This window comes from Mandrillus leucophaeus, unplaced genomic scaffold (genome assembly GCF_000951045.1).
Source record: "Mandrillus leucophaeus isolate KB7577 unplaced genomic scaffold, Mleu.le_1.0 Scaffold763, whole genome shotgun sequence".
NCBI lineage: Eukaryota > Metazoa > Chordata > Mammalia > Primates > Cercopithecidae > Mandrillus > Mandrillus leucophaeus.
In genome coordinates, this window is record NW_012108286.1 from 248,285 (window position 1) to 270,009 (window position 21,725).

General features: G+C 36.9%; 2 pseudogenes across 1 annotated transcript; both read left to right on the top strand.

Annotated features, from left to right (window-relative positions):
* The window catches only part of LOC105529414, a 39,576-nt pseudogene extending 20,538 nt beyond the window's left edge, over nt 1–19,038 (top strand).
* On the top strand, nt 17,138–17,753 carry LOC105529398 (annotated as a pseudogene). The gene has a single exon (XR_001004506.1). The product of XR_001004506.1 is annotated as a plakophilin-4 pseudogene (transcript).
* Nucleotides 19,039–21,725: the final 2,687 nt, after the last annotated feature.

Sequence of the window (21,725 nt, forward strand, 5' to 3'; positions counted from 1 at the left end):
AAAGGCAAATACATTCCCAAAAGATTTCTCTGTTTGGTGTTTCTTTGTTTGACTTATTTTTTGTTTTCTTGTTCCTGTTCACATTTCTCTTGTCTTATCTCCCCCAGGCTCTGAGATATGTTTTAGATTTTTATATCTGGCGTTGAGAAGAGCTTGCTCTGCATAGTAAGGACTCAAGAATGTTGCTACTGAAGATGCTGGTCTTTTCTAGTGTGCAGTGAGTTTTTATCGCCCGCTTTTTATACTGTTGGTACTGGGAATTCTTAACTTTCCCAGACTACATCTTTGTCTTCCACATTGCTCTTCACAAAATGAATTATATTTCTACCAGTGAGGACACACCTCTTTTTGGACCATGGCTTGACTTTTATTAAAATCAACTAAAGAGAAATGCAGATACTGCTTTGCAGTTGTTGACCTCACATGTTTTGACTGATGATGGAAGAGAGAAGACTGCCCATAGGAAGACCAGCCACTCAAGCATCAGAAGAGAATACTGAACTTCTCATTAATTTGCTTACACGTTTCAACTGGCTATGTCTTTGTTGTGCACTTACTTCACAATTTAGCTAATTGACAATGTCCAGGTTAAACACTGGTGGCCTCTCGTGACTAAAATTTAAAGGAAGTTATATACATTGCCTTTTCGACCCCAAATCTCTACCATATGGTAAGGGTTAAAATTTGGAACACAAAATGTTTATTAGCAAGAAGGAAAATAAAAGGAGGGACCAATAACTAAGGTGGAGAAGAAAATAAAGTGTGTTGATCATAAAGTAACAAAGCTTCTCACCTCAGCAGTCTTTGGACAGAATAGATATTTTGTGGCAGAAAATTTAGAATTAAAATATCTCCACTCTAAACTATTTTTTAAAAAAAACTTAATTCTTGTCTTTCTTTTTTTTATAGTGTCTGTAGTTTTTTACTCTTAACAGTTTCACTTCAATTTTGGAAAGAGAGTATAAATGAATTTACAAACAGATTTTGCAAGAGGTACCATACAGTGACAAATTGCTCCTTAAAAAAAAAAAAAAAACTGCTATATCCATACCCTTGTCAACATTTTAAGCTATTTCCCTTATTACTGCATCTAAAATATCCTTCACCCTTTAGGCTGCCAAATTTTGTTGCACTTTCCTTCAAAACCTGGTTTTCAACTCATATCCTTCACAAAGCTTTTCCAAATGAATCCTTCTTAATTTTAAAAAAATTCTACTCTTGGCTTCCAAATTCATATTCCTTTTATGTGTATGTGATTCAACTATTACTTTTTCAAGAAACAGAGTATTTTTTTTAGTTTAAATTTTGTAGAAGTTTTGCTTACAAAAACTCTTCTTGAAGATATTATGTAAAATGTTTAATTTCTTTAACTTCTTTAACATAATATCTGATAATCATCTTCATTTTTGTAGAAAGTTTACTGTTTTCTTACCATTAATCAATTGATACAACACCTCCTTTTCTTCAGAGAAAACAAAGTCCCTGTGTCATTATTATTAGCTTGAAAACAGTAAAACTAAGAAACGTAATTTGCCCCAAATTACATAGTGAGTAAGTGGTAGAGCTAGGATTTAAATGTAGATCTGTTTTATGGCAAAGGACCTGATCTTACCCCACATAAGATGCTGTATTCCCAAAGAAACAGAGTTAAATTCTTGTGGAGAAGATGTGTGTTGGGGCTAAATCAAAGGCAAAAAGAAAAAAAAATACATTCAAGAATTTTAACAACAACAAAAAAATTGAATAACCTGGAGACACAGGAATAAAAAAGGATCATATTTTAATGAAAGTGAAGGCCAGAAGCCAGAAATCTGCTATCACAAAAGTGCTTTGTAATTCCACAGGAGTTTTTGACCTCCCGTTGCAGTTTCTTCATCTTTACGATGAGATAGGTGAATAGATGAACTTGAGAGTCATCTGTAACTTAAGAAAGTTTAAACCATGTAAAAATCAAGTTCAGATAGGAGGGAAAACCTTTTCTACATTTTGGTTCTATATTCCTTTAAATTTAGATCCATTCAAAGTCACATTCAAAGTTCAAAACAATACAGACTAAAAAAGAAAAAATTGGTAGCTACTAAATTAATCAATATAGCAAATTTATAACCCATGCCACCTCAGAAAATTTTAATTCATTTGACATGTCAATAATATTGCACACCCAGAAGAGACATACTGTATTCAGGCTTAGGAAAAATATATATTTATGCCGTTATATTTGCAGGACAACAACCAAAACAGCAATCTGATTTTATTTAAATTATTTAAATTATTATGCCTCCAGTCAGTCTAAGGTAGGGGTGGGAAACATTGATCAAAGGGTACAAAGTTTTAGATAGACAGGAGAAATAGGTTTTGAGATCTATTGCCTATCAGGGTAATAGATCTCAGGTATAGTCTCAGGTGACTGTCGTGAATAATAATGTGTTGTATATTTCAAAATAACTAATAAAGTAAATTTCATATGTTTTGTTATAAAAAAAAGATAAGGTGATGGAAATGTTAATTACTTGGTTTAACCATGCCATATTGTATACATATATCAAAACCTCACATTTTGCTCCATACATTATGCATATAATTATTACTTAGTCAATAATAATAATAATAATAATAATAATTTTTAAAACTCTCTCTCTTTGACTCTTGACAATTGGTTTATAATGTGGCTTGGTATAGTCTTCTTTGAGTTGATCTTACTTAAATACTTTTGAACTTCATGAATCTTATATGTTAATTTTCCTCTCATGATTTGGGAAGTTTTCAGCATTAGTTCTTTAAATAAGCTTTCTGCCCCATTTCTGTCTGTTTTCTATTTGAAACACCCACAATGCATGCATTGATTTGCTTGTTGATATTCCATATATCCTGTAGACTTTCTCTACTCGTTTTTATTCTTTTTTTCTCTCCTCTGTCTAGATGTTTTCAAATGATGTATGTCTTCAGATTTGCTTGTTCTTTCTTCTGTGTGATCAAGTCTGCTGTTGAAGCCCTATATTGTATTTTTTTATTTCTGTCACTGTATTCTTCAGCTCCAGAATTTCTGTTTAGTTCTTTTTTATTATTTCTATTTCATTGTAGAACTTATTTTGTTCATGTATTGCTTTCCTGGTTTACTTGATGTCTGTCTGTGTTCTCTCACTGCTCACAGAGTTTCTTTAAAACAATTATTTATACTTATTTGCCCAGCAATTTAAAAATATCCATTATTTGGTTTGGTTACTGGAGAGTTATTGGGTGACTATGGTGGTATCATGTTTTCTTCGTTTTTCATGTTCCTTATAGCCTTGTGTTGTCTTCACATTTGAAGAAGCAGTTGTCCCTTCCAAACTTCACAAATTGGCCTTGGTAGGTAAAAAATTTCTCTTGTGGGCAGGTAGGGTGAAGTGTGTGGTTGTTCTACATCCAGATATGTATTCAGTAATGCATAGGAACACAAGTTCTAAAGGCATATGAGGGAGCTGTCTCGGGGGTGGGGCACAGAGGTTAAGTCTGGTGGGTGTGTGTGTATACATGCAGCTACAGTGAATGCCTAGTCTACTGAGCATGCTGGAGCATGTGCCATGGAGGTGGCAGGCACATAATCATCAGGTCTGGTGGGCACTGGGCAAAGCTACAATGGGCACGTGGTTCAATGGGTGCATATGCTTAGCTTCAGCAGGTGTCTGGTCCCTTGGTCATATGTGCACAGCTGTAGTGCAGACATGGTCCAGTAGACACCTGAGCATGCAAGTGGTGGCACCATTAAGTGACAGAAACTGTGCAAAGGCACATGCTTTATGGCAGGTTCCTATTCTCAGGCATGAGCATGTGCAGCCTGGCATTGGCTGCAACTCCAGCAACTCTGAGTCCAGTGTGGGAAGGGGGGTACTTGGCATCTGTGGCGTCAGTGACGCAGCAGCTGGTGTGCATGTCAGAGACCGCAGAAGTCCTTTGCAATGGTAGTTAGGGCCACTGGAATTCTTGGTGTCAACGGCTGCTGAGGTCCACCCACTCTCCCTGTTCCCCCATGAGGGAACCAGTGACCAAGGGGATTCCTTGTGGCACTGTGCCAGTCTGGGGGATGGGGGAACACATAAAAAATGCTTCCTACCCCTTTCTATTAGCCATTCATGGTCTCTGCACTCCTATGGATTGCTGCTGCCCCCTAACTGCCTCAGGGCTTCTCCCAGAGCTATCCTTTTCCACAAATATTTGATTTTATCATTGTTTTTGTTTAGGGGTGAGAGTTGGGATCACCCAGTTTGCCATCTTGCTGACATCACTTCCCAAGCAGTTTTTACTTTGAATCTTTTTCTGTATCTGTATCCTCTGCCTGCTATGGTCTCCAGATAGCTTCTTGTCTAGCAATAATATAACCTTCAAATCTGCTCAAATATCACCTTCTGACCACCCCATTTCACACTGCAATCTATTTCCAATTCCTCCCCTACCCCAGCACTGCTTGGCACCATTATTCAAACCTACTTTTCCTTTCTTTAACCCATAGCAATTCCCTCTTTCTAATATATTCTAAATTATTTATTTACTGTATTTATTGTTTGTAGCCTTTCCTACCCAGTACAAATTAGCTCTATAAGGACAGAAGCTTTCGTTTTGGTCATTGATAATTCACTTGTTTATTGACCAATGCCTAGTGAATGATAATGGAACCAAGGAATGTAGCTATTTGTTAAGGTACCATGGTACTGAATAGAGACTTGAACTGGGATAGTTCATTAGAGTCAGTTGCGTGAGAATATGTGTTCTTCATGGAACCATATTGATAGTAGGATATTGGCTAGTTGACACATACATCTGCCGTCTCCTGTATCTCAAATAGACTATCTAATAGAGACTTATCTATACACCAATAAATTTTAAATAAAAGTACCCAACTCATGACAATTGTGTATCACCCACTTTATGAATCCTGATGCAAAGCAAGAGAATTAGGTGATTAAACTACATGAGTCATCTATTCTTATCTTCTTACCTGCAAAGATGTCCCTTTGCACTCTCTGATGTCTTTCTATTCCAGGAGTCATTTGACTTTTCACACTTTCCCCATTTCTCCCCTTTCTTTTGCTTTTAATACAAACTTCACTAAAACTAATAAAATAATTTTAATAAAATGAAGAGATGTTTAAAAAATCAAATCAGAAAAAACACAAAAAATGTTTGATGTTATGGTTTAAATTTTATATAAAATACTTAATTTTACATTATTCTTTTTTATTTTAATTTATTAACATTTATTGATTTTTTTAACTTTTATTTTAAGCTCAGGGTTATATGTGCAGGTTTGTCACATAGTTCAACTTGTGACATAGGGGTTTGATGTACAGATTATTTCCTTACCCAGTATTAAGCCTAGTACCCAATTATTTGTTTTTCCTGATCCTCTCCCTCCTCCCACCCTCCACTCTCCAACAGGTCCTAGTGTGTATTGTTCCCCTCTATGTGTCCATGTGTTCTCATTATTTAGCTCCCACTTATAAGTGAGAACAGGCAGTATTTGGTTTTCCATTCCTGCATTAGTTTGCCAAGGATAATGGCCTCCAGCTCCATCCATGTACCTGCAAAAGACATGATCTCATTCTTTTTAATGGCTAGTATTCCATGGTGTACATGCACCACGTTTTTCTTTTTCCATTCTACCACTGGTGGGCATTTAGGTTGATTCCATGTCTTTGCTATTGTGAATAGTGCTGCAACGAACATATGCATGCATGTGTCCTTAATATGTCCTTATATTCCCAAAGGAATATAAATCATTCTACTATAATTCTACATTATTCTTTTTTTGTTTATATCTACAATGTAGGGATGTTTTAAGTGTCTGGACTAGTACTTATATGATGGATTTATGTATGTTTGTATATATAACTGTGTGTGTTTGAAGATAACTTATTTCATTTTAGTATATGTTTATTTTGATTTCAAATATATCTGTTATAGAAATTGGGAAAATAAAGAAAAGTATAAATAAAAGTCACAAAATCCCACCATTGAGAGACAATCATTGTTTACATTGTTATTGTATATCTCTCAATTGTTTAAAAATATTTTACTTATTCATTTTATCAAAAAATTATATTTTATATGTTCAAAATTTATATGTACATTCTATTCTATTTATATTATGTATATTCTAATTTATTGCTGAAATTATACAATATATGTCTTATTTCTATTTTTAGACAGATTTAATGTTTACATCAGTCCTTTACCATGGTTTCCCTGTAACTGATGTGGTAGGCAGAATAACTCCTAAAGATATTCACATTCTAATCCCCAGAACCTCTGAATATGTTATATTATGTTCCAGAACTTCCCAGATGTGATTAAGAATATTGAAATGGGAAAATTATCCTGGATTATCTGGGTGGATCCAATTTAAATCACCAGGGTCTTTATATGTGACAGAGGAAGCTAATAATGTAAAAGTCAGAGACAGATTTGAAAATATTATGGTGTTGAATTTGAAAAGGAAAGAAGTGGCCATGAGTCAAGGAATGTTGTCAGTCTCTAGGGTCTGGAAACGGCAAGCAAACTGCTTTTTCCCTAGACCCTCCAAAAGTCCCACTGATACCCTGATTTTAGTACAGTGACACTTGTTTTGGACTCCTGAACTCCAAAACTAGATGATTTTTTAAAAAATTGTGCTGTTTTAAGTCTCCAAGTTTATGTAATTTGTTATAGCAGCAATATGAAACTAATATATCTGAGTTCTTTGTTCCGATTTATTTCTTGAATATTTGGATCTGATCAAGTAGGATTTCAAGAGTGCTGTGTCCCTGAATTGGTGATTCAGAATGTACATCTTCACTTTTATGGTAAGAGTATCTAAAGGCATCATGTTACTCAGATCTTTTATTGCTCCACTATCTTCTCACAATATCTTTTTCACTGGAGAAATTTTTTCTCCTTTGTACATGACTATGTTTTCCTGCCTGAATATTTTAAGAATTTTTTCTTCATTATTGAATTTTAATGAGATTTACAGGATTATCTCTTTGTGTTAATTTTTTGTAACAATATTTTTACTGCGAAACCTAAAGTTCTTTTCATCTACAGAGTCACATATTATTTTGGGAAAGGTTCCTTCCAATATATGTTATAATAATTATTCTTTATGTTTTGGTTATGCACATAAGGAAAATTACTTAGGTTTATGCTGGATACTCTTTATCTTTCAAACCTATAATGTTTATCATTTATATTTTGTACTAGATCTTTACCTGTTTGGATTGCAAAATTTCCTCAGTTCTTTCTACTATCACCCTGACTATAATTGCGCTATAGTCTAATTTTCCCTATGGCTTGTAACATTGCTTTGCCTCTGGAATACTTTACATATTATCGCTCCCCACAGAAATAATCCAGTTTGCTTTTCATTTCTTTTGTTATCTTCTAATCATTTCTTTGAACTTCACTACAACTTTGTTGAGCTTTAATAGATGCTTTGTTTGGTCAACATTTCATGTGGAACTATAGAGAACAGTTCCTCCAACAGTTCATGTGGAACTACTGGTCAAATATCTTCCCTGTCAGTTAATTCTCCTTGTGATGAATTTTCTTCTCCTGACTTTTTCTCAAGTTTATTCAAAAATGTTTTCATGGATTCTATCCACAGGCATACCTCGTTTTATGGTTCTTGCCTTATTGAACTTCACAGATACTATGTTTTTTTATAAATTGAAGGTCCATGACAACCCTTACTGAACTTCACAGATACTATGTTTTTTTATAAATTGAAGGTCCATGACAACCTTGCATGAAGCAAGTGTACTGACTCCATTTTTCCAACAGCATGTGCTCGCTTCATGTCTCAGTGTCACATTTTGATAATTCTCATATTTCAAATTTTATTATTATTATTAATTATGTCAGTTACGGTGATCTGTGATCAGTGATCTTTGATGTCACTATTGTACTTTTTATGAGATGCCATGAACCATACCCATATAAAATGGCAAACTTAACTGAGAAACATTGTGCACGTTCTGAGTGCTCCAGTGACCAGCCTCATCTCTCTCCCTCTGCTCAAGCCTCCCTACTTGCTGCGACACAACAATATTGAAATTAGGCCAAAGAATAACTTCACAATAGTCTCTAAGTGTTCAAGTGAAAGCAAGAGTCCCATAGCTCTTACTTTAAATCAGAAGCTAGAAATGATTAAGATTAGTGACAAAGGCCTGTCAAAAGCCCTGATAGGTCTAAAACTAGGCCTCTTGCAACAAACAGCCAAGGTGTAAATGCAAAAGAAAAGTTCTGGAAGGAAATTAAAAGTGCTACTCCAGTGAACACACAAGTGATGATAAAGCCATGCAGTCTTCTTGCTGATATGGAGAAAGTTTCAGTAGCCTGCATAGAAGATCAAACAAGCCACAATATCCCCTTAAACCAAAGCCTAATCCAGACCAAGGTCCTAATTCTCTTCAATTATATAAAGCTGTGAGAGGTGAGGAAGCTGCATAAGAAAAGGTGGAAGGTAGCAGACATTGGTTCAAAGTGAAGAAGCAAGTGCTGATGTAGAAACAACAAATTATGCAGAAGATCTAGCTAAGATCATTGAAGAAGATGGCTACACTAAATGACAGATTTTCAACGTAGATGAAACAACCTTTTATTGGAAGAAGATGCCATCTAGGACTTTCATAGCTAAAGATGGGAAGTCAGTGCCTGGCTTTAAAGCTTCAAAAGACAGGCTGACTCTCATATTAAGGGCTAGTGCAATTGGCGACTTTAACATAAAGCCAGCACTAAATCTACTCTGCCTGCGCTCCCTAAATGAAGAACAAAGTCTGAATGACAGCACGTATGTTTACAACATGGTTTACTGAATATTTTAAGCCCACTTTTGAGACCTACTGCTCAGAACAAAAGATTTCTTTCAAAAGATTACTGCTGATTGACAATGCACTTGATCACCCAACAGCCCTGATCTCAGAGATATACAACGAAAGCAGTATTATTTTTATGCCTGCTAACACCACATGCATCCTGTAGCCCATGGATCAAGGAGTAATTTTGGCTTTCAAGTTGTGTTATTTAAGAAATACATTTTGTAATGCCATAGCTGCCATAGATTGCGATTCCTCTGATGGATCTAGATAAAGTAAATTGAAAATCTTCTCAAAGAGATTTATCATTTCTAGATGCCATTTAAGAATATGTGTGATCATGAGAGGAGGTTAAAATACCAACATTATCAGGAATTTGGAAGAAGTTGATTCCAACCCTCATGGATGACTTTGAGGAATTCAGGGTTCCAATGGAAGAAGTCACTCCAGAGGTGGTGGAAACAGCAAGAGAACTAGAATTAGAAATGGAGTCTGAAGATGTGACTGAATTGTTGCAATCTCATGATACAACTTTAATGGGTAAAGAGTTACTTCTTATGGATGAGCAACGAAAATGGTTTTTTGAGATGGAATTTACTCATGATGAAGATTCTAGGAACAATGTTGAAATGATAAAAAGCATTTTGAATATTACATAAATTCAGCTGATAAAGCAGTGGCAGGGTTTGAGTGGATTCACTCCAATTCTGAAAGAAGTTCTACTGTGGGCAAAATGCTATTAAACAAAATTACATGTGTCAGAGAAATCTTTTGTGAAAGGAAGAGTCAGCCAATGCAAATTTCACTGTTGTATTATTTTAAGAAATTGTCATAGCCACTCCAACCTTCAGCAACCACCACCCTGATTAGTCAGCACCCATCGCCATTGAGGCAAAGTTCTCACCAGCAAAAAAGATTATGACTCACTGAAGGCCAGATGATTGTTAGCATTTTTTAGCAATAACGTATTTTTAAATGAAGGTATGTACATTTTTTACATGTAAGGCTATTGCACACTTAGACTAGTTAGTATAGTATAAACATAACTTTTTTTTGCACTGAGAAACAAACAAAAAAAACCATGCCACTCACTTTATTGCAATATTTGCTTTATCGTGTGGCATGTATCTGGACCTGCAGTATCTCTCAGATATGCATGCGTTTCTTTTTTCTCTTTTTCTTTTTCTTTTTTTTTTTTTTTGAGACAGAGTCTCACTCTTGTTGCCCGGCTGGAGTGCAATGGTGCGATCTCCGCTTACCACAACCTCTGCCTCCCCGGTTCAAGCATTCTCCTGCCTCAGCCTCCCGAGTAGCCAGGATTACTGGCATGCACCACCACGCCCAGCTAATTTTATATTTTTAGTCGATATGGGGTTTCTCCATGTTGTTCAGGCTGGTCTCGAACTCCCGACCTCAGGTAATCTGCCTGCCTCAGCCTCCCAAAGTGCTGAAATTACAGGCGTGAGCCACCATGCCTGGTCAATATGCCTGTATTTCTTACAGATTTCTCTCTTACCTGGGAAGCATGTATCCTTTCAGTGTTCAGGGTTCACACTAGTCAAAGAGAAAAACTCTGAGGCCACAGGTCCTCAGAGGCTCCCTCAGTTAATCATTACCTTCCCCTTTCTTCAGAGGGTTTACCCTGATAATTTTCTCCCAACCGGATATTGAGTAGGATGCCAGATATGTAAGTAGGATACACCAGAACTTGTGTCCACATAGTTTCCCTGCAAATCTATATTTTTGCAGTTTAGATAAGTCTCTTAAAAAACATTCTGCACTTCTCTTCTGGTAATATCATACCCTAGTTTTTCTCAGTACACTAGCGAAAATTATTCTTTTTTACTCATATGTTATGTCTCAACAAAATGTAAACACCTTGAATTTTACCTGTGGTCAATGCAGTTATGTGTTGTATAATCTTTGAATGTGGGAGATTTAAGTAGCTATTTAGGGGGTAAGGAATTACTTGTTATCAACTCCATTTCTGAACTGGGTGTAAACATATGCCTATATAGGTCAGTTTTGGTTTGGTTTTGTTTTGTTTTTAAGACGGAATCTCGCTCTGTTGCTCAGGCTGGAGTGCAGTGCCATGATCTCTGCTCACTGCAAGCTCCACCTCCCGGGTTCATGCCATTCTCCCGCCTCAGCCTCCTGAGTAGTTGGGACTACAGGTGCCCACCACCACGCCCGGCTAATTTTTTGTATTTTTTTTTTCTTTTTAAATAGAGACAGGGTTTCACAGTGTAAGGCAGGACGGTCTCAATCTCCTGACTTCATGATCCGCCCACCTCCGCCTCCCAAAGTGCTGGGATTACAGGCATGAGCCACCGCGCCCGGCTCGGTGAGTTTTTAATACGGCAGTCCCTCCTTATTCACAGTTTCTTTCTGTAGTTTATGTTACTTGGGGTCAACACAGTCTGGAAACAGGTTACTCCATTACAATAAGATATTTTGAATAGCTGGGCGTGATGGTGGGCACCTGTAATCTCAGCTACTTGGGAGGGGAGGTTGAGGCAGAAGAATCATTTGAACCCAGGAGGTGGAGGCTGCAGTGAGCTAAGATCACGCCTTTGCACTCCAGCCTGGGTAACAAGGTGAGACCCCATCTCAAAAAAAAAAAAAAGATATTTTGAGAGAGAGAAAGACCAAATAACTTTTATTTTTATAATTTATTCAACTTTTATTATTTTTTAACTTTTATTAAAGTATATTGTTATAATTGTTCTATTTTAGTATTAGTTACTGTTAATGTCTTACTGTGTCAAATTTTTAAATTAAACTTTATCATAGATATACATATAAGAAAAAACATAGTATATATAGGTACTATCCATGGTTTCAAGCATCCACTGGTGATCTTGAAACATATGCAGAAAAAGGAGAAACTTCTGTATTTTACCAGGCATTTTACAACCTGTTAATGTGAAAGAACTTAACCAAAGTGGGTCACTGGAGATTAAGTTCTTACTAAATTCCAATACTGATGAGCAGTTACTAATTGGCACATACTGGGGTTTTAAAAAATTATTATTAAGTATCTAAGATACATTAAGCTAGTATTTAGTAAACTTCCACCATATCTCAGGCACTATGATGGACATTTTGAAAGTATCAGTTAATAAATAAGTTAAAATCTTTGCCTTTATGAAAGCAGGGTTGTGACAAGCATGAATGCACTTGCATGACCTGAGAGTGACTGTCTCCTTAAATTTTGCAACCTAGATGCCTTGCTGGCCTTACCCTAGGACAGCCATATGACATGAACCTTATGATGTAGTGGGAAAATTGCAACAAACAAGATTAGTGAGTAAACCATTTTAGATGTTGCTAAATTATTTTGGAGAAAATAAAGAAGGAAAATGGGATAGTAACTTTTTTAGTGTTTAGGGAAAGGGAAAGAGTTGCACTTTTAGTTAAGGATGTCTAGGGATATTCTCTTCAAGATGGTGGATGTTGAGTATGACTGATGGAAGAGACATAGTGAATTATATGGAGACTTGAGGGAGGAATTCTAGCCAAAGGAACAAGTAAAAAGGCCTTGGGTAAAAGCTTACCTATTATTCTAGAACAACAGAAAGGAGGCCAGTATGGTTGGAGTGGAGTGAGCAAAGAAGAAAGTTGTAGGAAATCAGTGATAAGACTGGGCCCAGATCAATAGGAAAATTAAACCACTATGAGGACTTTGGTTTACATTCTGCATGCTATGGAAAAGCACTAGAGAGTTTTGATTTGAGAATTGTCACGGATAAACATATTTTAGCAACACTACTCTGCTGCTATCTAGAGAAAAGACATTAGTGTTGCAAGGTCCAAGTGGCGAGGTCAAAAGTCTACTGCAAAAACACAGGAAATGAATGCATGATAGATATATTTTGTATGTAATACTACAGAATTTGCTGTAGGTTTGAATGCAGGGAGAAAGAGAAATTGTGACATTAAGGACGACAAAGTTTTTTGCCTTAGCAACTAGAACATTGTTGTCCCATATTGAAAGGTGAAGACTGTTCTGGTTAGGAAATGGTAGGTTCAAGATGTGTGTTAGACATCTAAATGAAGATGTTAAGTAGTCAATTTTCCCTCTAAGAATCAAGAGTTCAAGAGGGAAGCTCACGTTGGAAATATAAGTTTGACAGTCATCAGCATGTAGATAGTATTTAGATTCATAGCATCAAGGAAGTTAGACTAAATAGAAAATAAAAGAAATCTTGGATTTACTTCTTTGGCTTCTCCAATGTATAGAGGCAGGGAGATGAGGGAATGTCAGCAGAGGAGACTGAGAATAGATGGAGGGAGGAGGAGGGAAGGAAGAGAGCATTATCTTAGAAGCCAAGTGAAGGAGGCATTTCAAAAGTGTGTCAAATGTTGTTTCACCAGATATGCCCCAAATCATATGAGGATACTATGGACCTTATTAAAACGCAATTCCATTGAAAAAGTAAAGAGGGATATTGCTAAATATTATACTTATTTGTATTTTTACTTTTTGTATTCTGACTTTTGTTCTTCTTGGAATTTTTTTTAGCATTTTATTTACTCCTTCACTGGTGCAAGCTGAGGGGATACAAATATGATGATGTGTGCTTCCTGCTATTGAGGAATCTGCAGTCTGAATAATGATCTTATGGTCATTGCATTGATCCATCCTATTACTTTGTAGTATAGGTGAGAACAGAGTGAGGCAGACGGAGAAAAATAAAAAGCATTCATGGCAAGGCTACTATATTGTAAGTGCCCCCAATCTTACCCAGAGAACATTCTCTGAGTTTTATTGACCAGCTGAGTCAAGAGCATCCCATCAGAGGTGGATAACATACTAAATCTCCACTTATGAAATTATTTCCAGTATCCTATTCTCACAAAAAGGCAAGCATCCATCATAGTTGAAATTCAGGTCTGTAATGTGGATTAGAAAGAAGCTAAAATACTGAGTACTAATATTGCAAAGAGTAATCTTCTAAAACGATTTTGTGGGATTCAACACCAAGGTTTTTTTTTTTTAGCTTTTAATTAAACCTTAATTTGGTTGTGACATTTTGATAGATTCAGACAATTTTTCAGCCTTCCCACAGTGATTCGTTATTCTACCCTTTTGACAGTGTGTTCTTCCCACACACAGAATTTCAGGCATGGGGCCTCAGTTGAACAAATATAATGGGTACCACACAACCTTCAATTTTACGTTTAAATACATTTTTAAAATTATTAACTTTGAAATAATAAAAAAGTGAAAAAATTACTTTTCATTATGAAAGACAAGAACTCAAAATATTTCCTTTAAGTCTTTGTGAAAAGTAAAACAAGTAGAAGAAAGAAAGAGAGGGGAAAGTGGGTTTAAAAAAAACACTTATTCAAAGAAGTGTTTTTGAATTTCAACTTCTATATTAGATCCGGGGGTACATGTGCAGGTTTGTTACATGGGTATATTGCATGACACTGAGACTTGGGGTACAAATGATTCCATTACCCGGGTGGTAACTATAGTACCCAATAAGTAGTTTTTCAACCCTTTTTCCCCCTCCCCTCCTCTAGTAGTCTCTAGTGGCTATTGTTCCCATCTTTATGTCCATATGTACTCAGTGTTTAGTTCCCACTTATAAGTAAGAATAAGAGGTATTTGGTTTTCTGTTTCTGCTTTAGTTCCCTTCGGATAATAGCCTCCAGCTGCATCCATGTGGCTGAAAAGAACATGCTTTCATTCTTTTTTATGGCTGTGTAGTATTCCATGGTGTATGTGTACCATATTTTCTTTATCCAATCCACCATTAACAGGGACCTGGGTTGATTCCATGTTTCTGCTATTGTGAATAGTACTGCAGTGAACACACAAGTACATGTGTCTTTTTCAGAGAATGATTTATTATTATTTGGCTATATTCCCAGTAATGGGATTGCTGAGTCAAATGGTAGTTCTGTTTTAAGTTCTTTGAGAAATCTCCAAACTGCTTTCCACAGTGGCTGAACTAATTTACATTCCCACCAATAGTGTATAAGTGTCCCCTTTTCTCTACAGCCTGGCCAGTATGTTGTTTTTTGACTTTTTATTAATAGCCATTCTGACTGGTGTGAGATGGTATCTCACCGTGGTTTTGATTTGCATTTCTCTGATCATTAATGATGTGAAACATTTTTTCATGTTTGCTGGACACTGTCATGCCTTCTTTTGAGAAGTGTCTGTTAATGTCATTTGACCACTTTTTAATGTGGTTATGTGTTTTCTGCTTGTTGAATTGCTTAAGTTCCTTATAGATAACGGATATTAGACCTTTCTCAGATGCATGATTTGTGAATATTTTCTTTCCTTCTGAAGGGTATCTGTTTAACTCTGTCAATAGTTTATTTTGCTGTGCAGAAGCTTTTTAGTTTAATAAGGTCCCACTTGTCAATTTTTGGTTTTGTTGCAATTGCTTTTTAAGACTTCGTTATAAACTCTCTAAGAACTTTAAATGGTTTTTATATGTCTCTGTTATGGTTTCATCCACTTCCATTCTAGTCTTGTTTTCTAACTAGTTATCTTCAAGCATGTTTAGAATTCTTTAGAAAGGGGAATACAGTCGTCACCCAACTATTTTCCATTCACTTTTAGAATGATCCTAGGTCTAGAGAGTGAGAAAAATAGAGTAATTTCTTATCCTCTGCATGTTTCTCAGAGAGCTAGTCCACCAGCCATCATATTTCAAGCTACACTTAAGTTATAGGCATGGTGGAATGTGCAGTCTCAAGAGTGATATATGAAATATAAGAATAGCATATGCTATAGTCTGAATGTGTCCCCAGAGTTCATGTGTTGGTGGCCAATGTGAAAGCATTAACAGATGTGGCCCTTAGGAGGTAAGTCATAAGGGCATGGCCTTCATGGGAAACACTGGCAAACTTGGAGCGACAGACCTACGCTTTTGAGGGAAGCCACCTGGAAGACATTCAGATGTATGGCAATATTACTCCTGACTGGGATCGGTATCTGACCAACCAAAAAAACTCCTATAGCAAAAATGATAGAAAGAACCAGAAGTTTAAGGAAGCTAAGAGGCTCTTCAGTAAATCCTCAGTTACCTCAGCAGCTGCATTAAGTGCATTAGCAAGAGTTCAGGACTAGCTCATTTAAAAGAGGGAGCCAGCAGTATGTATTGGAAATCTACAAAGGATGTACAGCTAACAAAGTACCCTTACATACCAAAGAAATAATTATGCTCTGAACACAACAGCTACCTATGCAGAGCCCTACAGGCCCATACAATACCAAGTGCAAGAGTGCAATTATAACAGGCTTCAGCACGCAGTGCCAGTTGATGATGGTACCACAAGATTCCCATCAATAGACAGCATTTAGAAGGACCCCAGGGGGTTTGCCTGGCATGATCCTGAGTTGCCTAAGGTCATTCACACGCTTCAGCACCAGTTCCCATCTGTTCAGGCAAATGCAGCAGCCTATCTGCAGCACCTGTTGCTTGGTAACAACAACGTGAAGATGAGGGTGTGTAGGTTAGGGGGAATCAAGCATCTGGTTGACCTTTTGGCCACGGAGTTTTGGGATTTCAGAAGAATGCCTGTGGTGCCCCTTTGAAACATCATTTTTGGCAAGTCTACAGATGAAAATAAAATAGCAATGAAGAATGTTGGTGGGATACCTGCCTTGTTGTGACTGTTGAGAAAATCTATTGATGCAGAAGTAAGGGAGCTTTTCACAGGAGGTCTTTGAAATTTATCCTCATGTGATGCTGTAAAAATGACTATTATTCATGATGCTCTCTCAACCTTAACAAACTCTGTGATCATTCCACATTCTGGATGGAATAACTCTTCATGATGGCCATAAAATTAAATTTCAGACTTCACTAATTCTGTGTAATATTAGTGAGGAACCTCAGTTCCATGGGGTAAGAGGCTCAGAAGCAAACGCAGTCCTGAGAGGGGCTAGTGGACTCGCTGTTGTATGTGATCTACACGTGTATGAACACATCTGATTATGACAGCAAGATGGTGAAGAATTGCGTGTGCACCCTGAGTAACCTGTCCTATTGGCTGGAGCTGGAGGTGCCCCAGGCCCGGTTACTGGGACTGAACAAATGTGATGACTTACTAGAAAAAGTTTCCCAGTAAAGACTCTGAGCCAAGCTGCTGGGGGAAGAAAAAGTAAAAGAGGACTCCGCAAGAAGATCAATGGGATGGAGTTGGTCCTATCCTAGGACTGTCAAAGTCCCCCAAAGGGGTTGAGATGCTGTGGCACCCATCGGTGGTGAAGCTATATCTGACTCTTCTAGCAGAAAGTTCTAACCCAGCCACCTTGGAAGGCTCTGCCAGACCTCTCCAGAACCTCTCTGCTGGCAACTGGAAGTTTGCAGGATACATCCGGGTGGCTGTCCGAAAATAAAAGGGGCTCCCCATCCTTGTGGAACTTCTGAGAATGGATAACAATAGAGTTGTTTCTTCCGTGGCAACTGCCTTGAGGAATATGACACTAGATGTTCGCAACAAGGAGCTCATAGGCAAATATGCCATGCGAGACCTGGTCAACCATCTTCCCTGCAGCAACGGTCCCAGTGTCTTGTCTGATGAGTCCAAGGCAGCCATCTGCTGTGCTCTGCATGAGGTCACCAGCAAAAACATGGAGAACACCAAAGCCCTGGCTGACTCGGGAGACATAGAGAAGCTGGTGAACATAACCAAAGGCAGGGGCAACAGATCATCTCTAAAAGTAGTGAAGGCAGCAGCCCAGGTCTTGAATACATTTTGGCAATATCAGGACCGCTGGAGCATTTATAAAAATGATGGGTGGAATCAGAACCATTTTATTACACCTGTGTCGACAATGGAGTGAGACTGATTCAAATCACGTCCTTCCTTGTCTACCACCAACCAAAAGACGTCACCCATCATTCAGTCAGGCTCCAGCAAACCTTCGCCAGTTTACATCAGTTCATATTCCTCACCAGCAAGAGAATTAAATAGACAACTACAGCATCAACAGCTGTATTATAGTCAAGATGACTCCAACAAAATAACTTTGAATCATACAGATTGTATTTGCAGTCTCCTCATAGCTATGAAGACCCTTATTTTGATGTCCGAGTTCACTGTCCAGCTTCTACTGATTAGTCAACACAGTGTGGACTGAAATCAATCACAAATTATGTAGACTTTTATTCCATTAAACGAACTTCTTATAGAGCAGAACAGTACCCAGGGTCCCCAGAATCACAGGTGCAGCATCAAGACGCCCCACAGAGGAACTCTTTCTAACTTTGTTCGGATTGAGGTGAAAAGTCCATCTTGCTGATTTGATGATTGAAATGTGAAAGTGAGTGGAAGGAATGAGTGAAGTGCATTTGTTTTTCTTTTTTAAGGAATTATCAAGGAAGTGATGAAACATTTGGGAGAGGACTTTCTAAGCTCTATTTAGGTGTTACATCTAATTACTTGTAGATTCTGTAGTCTGGTGAAGGTGTGGGTGACGTGATGAGAGGTTTGAGAAATGGGTGAAATGAAATGGGGATGTGTAGGTCAAATCAAAGATGATTTTTTAATGTGAATAAAGTCGTGTTCTGATAGTTTGTACAGAAAAAATAAAATGATGCCCATGTTTTATTGCTATTAGTAAATGTCAAGATTGTATGCTATTATGTCTTGTAAATTTCTTTTGTTGATATAAACATGGAAATGCCACATTGGTTAAGTGCCATCATTTGTAATGCAGTGTGTCGCTTGAAAAGAGATTTGAAGAAACTGACAACTTCAAAAACAAACGGGAAGCCCAAGGAACTGCGAGCAATTAAAAACAAACTGCAACATCCTTTGTCTCCACTATGCATAGTGTACTTTGGAAGCACAACGACCAGGCTGGTACTGCAGCACCATGCCCATTCCTTGCCTCGTTCACAGGACGCTTCACTGCCATTTTCTATGCACATGAAAGAAAAATAAATGTGGAAATTTAAAAAAAAAAAAAAAAAGGAAGGAAGGAAGGAAAGAAAGAGAGAGCCAAGAAGTGGGATGGAAAGGGACACTTCTTCAGACTTCCACAATCAGGAAAATGAGTCCAGCCAGGAGGACCCTGAGGATCTGGATGGATCTGTGCGGGGAATGAAACCTCAGAAGGCTGCTTCCTCTACTTCCTCAGGGAGTCACCGCAGCAGCCATAAAAAGTGAAAGAATAAAAAACCAGCATAGGATTGATCTGAGGTTAAACAAAAAACCATGAGCTGACTGTTAGAAGATACATTCGTGCAGAAGTTTCCAGGTTGTAGAGCCCTGCTTCCCTTCTCTGACCTCACAAAGATAAACATCCTTCACCTGAGTTCGTGGCCATCCACCTCTGCTCTCCCAGACTCAGTGCCTGTGACTTTGAGTAGCTTGTTCTAAATGTGGTGACAAACAAGTCATTTCCATAATACATTGGATCATTTACTTTATGTCATTTTAGTAATAGAACTGCAGGAAGATCAAGACGTATATAATCCCAGCGAGTTGCTAACTGTACATTTCTCCCTTCTTAGCATGAATGTCTCCCCCTAAACTGGCTGGTACCAGCTTCATCTGTGATACATATCAAGAAATGTTCTCTGGTTTTGTTTTATGTTGAAAGAAGAACACAAATTACATTTCAGATGAAGGCTGTAAATATCTGGCATTTTCTTATATTGCTTTGTGTTTTCTTATTTTTCTCTTGTTTTTATCATCTTATTTTCTTTGGGGTCTTTTTGTAATGCCTTTGTACAGCTCATACCTTCCTGCTGACATATCTGATCATCTCTTTCATGTAGTCCCCAATATTCATAACTGAAAATAATCTGGTTTATCATAAGTAAAATGGGAAACTTGGCTCTTTGGTTTTTTGCAAGGGAAGTATTTAGTAATTACCTATCTTAAATCTTTCTGAGTTGGAAGCAGATTCATGTTCAAGGAACAGGAAAAATGGAAAAACACGTTTAAATCAATCATTTTTAAATAGCTATTTTTATTCTTTTGTATAAATAAAATTTCACAGGCTTTGAGAAAAAAAGAAAGCAAGGACCAAACCTTCACCAAGCACTGAAACTGCTAGCACATTGATCTCGAACTTCTAGCCTTTAGAAGAGTGAGAAATAATTTTTTCAAACTTATTTATGTATTTCATCTATTTAAATAGATAAAATTTTATGTATTTGTTTTATACAACATGATGATTTGAAGTATATATACATAGTGAAATAGCCAAATCTAGCTAATTAAAGATGCATTATCTCACATAATCATTTTTGTAGTAAGTACACTTAGTATTTACTCTGATATGATGATGTATTTTAAGAATACACCATATCGTAATTAACTCTAGTCCCTATGCTGTTTAATAGATCCCTTGAACTTATTCCTTTTATTGAACTATAATTTTGTATCCTTTGACTAACATCTCCCCAACTGCCCCTTCTCCCCACCAATACACAACAGTTCAGCCTCTGGTAATTACTATTCGACTCTCTAGTTCTATGAGATCAACTTTTTAAGATTTCACATATGAGTGAATTGTGAGGTATTTGTCTTCCTATTTCTGACTTATTTCACCTAATATAATGTACCCTAGGTGCACCCATGTTATTTTAAATAGCAGGATTTCCTTCTTATTTATGGCTTAATCGTATTCCATTGTGTATACATATCATACTTCCTTTATCTATTTATTTGCTGGTGGACAATTTAGGCTGATTCCATATCCTTTTGTGTGAATAGTGCTGCAATAAACACTGGAGTGCAGATATCACTTCACCACACTGATTTCATTTCCTTTGGATACATACCTGGTAGTGAGAGAACTGGATTATACAGTAGTTTTAATTTTTTGAGGAACTCACACACTGCTTTCCATAATGGCGAATAATGTTCCCTTAATTCCACAGTTTCATCAACATTTGTTATTTTTTGTCTTTTTTTAATGCCCATTCTAACAGGTCTCAGATGATCTCTCATGGTTTTGATTTGTTTTCCCTGATGATTAGTGATGCTGAATATTTTTGCATATATCTGTTGGTCATTTATATGTATTCTTCTGAGAAATGTCTACTCAGGTTTTTTGCCCATTTTAAAATCAGGTGATTTTTTTTTCTTGCTATTAAGTTGAGCTCCTTACACACTTTGGACATTAACCCTTATCAGATGTACAGTTTGCAAACATTTTCTTCTATTCTATAGATTGTCTCTTCACTCTGTTGACTGCTTCCTTTGCTTTGCAGAATTTTAGTTTGCTATAATCTCATTTGTGTGTTTTTGTTTGGGCTGCCTATGCTTTGGAGAACATATTCAAATGTCATTTCCCAGACAAATATCCTGAAGCATTTCCCCTATACTTACTTATGTAAAAGCCTTACATTTCAGGCTTTAATTAATTTTGAGTTAATTTTTTAATATGGTGTGAGATAAGGGTCTAATTTCTTTCTGCTGCATAGGGATACCCCATTTTCCCAACACCATTTATTAAAGAGACTCAATCTATGAAGGTTGTATTCAGGAAGTAGTATAGATCCCAAAAACAAGTTCATTTTATTTTATTCCATTGGAAAGATGTCAGAAATGGCCCTCAAGATGTTTCACAGAGAGAGCTGCAGATTAACATTTCCCTGTTTGTATACTAAGGTATAAAGTCAGCAAAATGCTTCATGAAAAAGAAATCCATGACAAATACTAGGAAAGATTCTACTGCTGTAAACCAGTTTCACATTGGATAACTCTTCAAAGGGCAATGATAAAGTAACTTCTTTTCATGCTGCTGTTAAATCTCAATTCAGATTTTGTTAAATTTCAATCAAGTTCATACTTTTTTATTCCTGCTGACTTTCTTATTTGTCTAGTGCTATTTTATTAATGCTATTTTTTCTTGGGAAAGATACAAATTGAAGATGTCGTGCTTCTGTTGCCTATTTTGAAAGG